Source organism: Cebus imitator, unplaced genomic scaffold, assembly GCF_001604975.1.
Source record: "Cebus imitator isolate Cc_AM_T3 unplaced genomic scaffold, Cebus_imitator-1.0 Scaffold313, whole genome shotgun sequence".
Lineage (NCBI taxonomy): Eukaryota > Metazoa > Chordata > Mammalia > Primates > Cebidae > Cebus > Cebus imitator.
In genome coordinates, this window is record NW_016107628.1 from 2,452,118 (window position 1) to 2,454,742 (window position 2,625).

The following is a 2,625-nucleotide window of genomic DNA, read 5'->3' on the forward strand; positions in this document are numbered from 1 at the left end:
ACAAAAATTAGCTGGGCATGGTGGTGCGTGCCTGTAGTCCCAGCTACTCGGGAGGCTGAGGCAGGAGAATTGCCTGAACCCAGGAGGCGGAGGTTGCGGTGAGCCGAGATCACGCCATTGCAATCCAGCCTGGGTAACAAGAGCAAAACTCCATCTAAAGTAATAATAATAATAATAACAATAACAACCAAAGCACTACATATTCAAACCTGAAGGATATGACTAAAATATGTTCTCAGGAAAATTAATGAAACAGTTGGAATGAGTACCAAGAAAAAATGGAACTAAATGAACCAAGCATTAATCTTAAGAACTTGGTACAAAAATATCAACAAAATCAATTCAGATGAAGGCAGACATTAATGAGTAAAATAAAATAAAATAAAATAAAACCCGCCCACAATAGAGAATATGAATAAACACAAACGGCTTTTCCGTGAAAAGCAAATCCATAAGCCGAGAAAGAAGAACCTGCAGTTAATATATATTCCTCTGAACACCTACACTGAGTGGATAATTTTCTAAAAAAATATAAAGTACTAAATTTTATGTAAGAAGAGATGGTTAGGCCGGGCGCAGTGGCTCCTGCCTGTAATCCAAGCACTTTGGAGGCCAAGGCGGGCGGATCACCTGAGGTCGGGAGTTCAAGACCAGCCTGAGCAATATGGTGAAACCCCGTCTTAAAAAAGCCAATTAAACAACAAGAATAACAGTAGTGAGCCGGTCTGCCGCCGGAACAGGATCCTGGGTGTGGAGCGGGGGTGGAGCTTGGCTCGTGGGAGACTGTCGCGAGGCACACGGGCCTGCCGCGGGTGGGCGAACTCGCGGTTCGCCTTCTAGCTGGGCATGACGGCGGCGCTCACCTTTGGCTGCTTCATCACCACCGCCTTCAAAGACAGGAGCCTCCGGGGTGGCTGCACGTCTCCCGGATCGTGCTGAAAAATGTAGATTTCACTGGACCTAGAGAAAGAAGTGATCCCGGATTTATCACAGCTGATGTAACTGCTGGTCTAGAGAATATATTTGATTGGAATGTTAAGCAGTTGTTTCTTTATCAGCAGAATATTCAACAAAAAATAATGCTCTGAACCAAGTTGTCCTTTGGGACAAGACTGTTTTGAGAGGTGATAATCCGAAGCTGCTGCTGAAAGGTATGAAAACAAAATATTTTTTCTTTGATGATGGAAATGGTTGCAAGGGGAACAGGAATGTCACTTTGACCCTGTCTTGGAACGTCGTACCAAATGCTGGAATTCTACCTTTTGTGACAGGATCAGGACATATATCTGTCCCATTTCCAGATACATATGAAATAATGAAGAGTTACTAAATTATTCCGAATTTGAAACAACATATTTTTATACTTAATGAATTGTATCTCATTAAAAAAAAGTAACAATAGTAGTGAAAAAAATTGAAACGCTGTTAGTTACTAAATTATTCCGAATTTGAAACAACATATTTTTATACTTACTGAATTGTATCTCATTAAAAAAAAGTAACAATAGTAGTGAAAAAAATTGAAACCCCACACCTCTAAACATATCAGGGCAGATGGTTTCCCACTTTTTGTTTTTTTTTTTTTGAGATGGGAGTTTCACTCTGTCACCCAGGCTGGAGTGCAGTGGCGTGGTCTCGGCTCACTGCAACCTCCACCTCCTGGGTTCAAGCGATTTTTCTGCCTCAGTCTGCCGAGCAGCTGGGATTATAGGCGTCCACCACCACACCCAGCTAATTTTGTATTTTTAGTGGAGACAGGTTTTCACCGTGTTGCCCAGGCTGGTCTCAAATGCCTGACCTCAAGTGATCTGCCCACCCAGCCTCCCGATGTGCTGGGATTACAGGCGTGAGCCACTGCTCACAGGCCTCACACCAACTTTTAAAAAATCTTCAAGGGAGAGGATAAAATTCAGTAGCATTCAAATTGTTTTTAAGCAAACAGAAAGAAACCTCATAACATAATAAGAAACCAATATGGCATTGATATCAAAGCTTTTCAAAGAAAAAATGAACGGCTACAGATAAATCCTCATTACGAATATCTGTGTAAAAGTCTTACATAAGACATTACCAAAGAGAATTCAGCAGGACATGAATACATATCACAACCAGGTAGGGTTAAAAGGATTATTATTGGGAGATGTTAATGTAATCCACCACATTGTTAAAAGGAAACAAAAATAACCCTGGGTAGATGTTTTAAAAATTCAACATGTACTACTGATTAAACAATAAATGAGTTTAGGTGACTCATAGAGTATGTTACACCATGAAGCATGTGGCTTCTTCCTTCCCTCAATCCCTAACTTAAAGTCTAAGCTACCTGTGTGACCTATATTCAACCCCAAATCAAAATGCCCAAAAGTTACCATCAAAGATGGTTGTGAAACAATGTTCATTGTTGGGGTATTAATTATATTGAAAAAAATATTTTATGTGTGTGTATATATATATATATATATATGCACCCTACAGTTCCTTTACTTTTTCCTGTATATGTATGTGTGTGTGTATATATATATATATGTATGTATGTGTGTGTTTATATATATATATACACCCCCCCCACATATATATATATATATATATATATATATATATATATATACACCTAACACTGTCAAT

The 2,625-nt window shown here is 39.4% G+C and overlaps 1 pseudogene; it reads left to right on the forward strand.

The window, feature by feature from the left end:
* Positions 1-1,374, forward strand: part of LOC119466698 — a 48,152-nt pseudogene extending 46,778 nt beyond the window's left edge.
* The last annotated feature ends 1,251 nt before the right edge of the window (positions 1,375-2,625 follow it).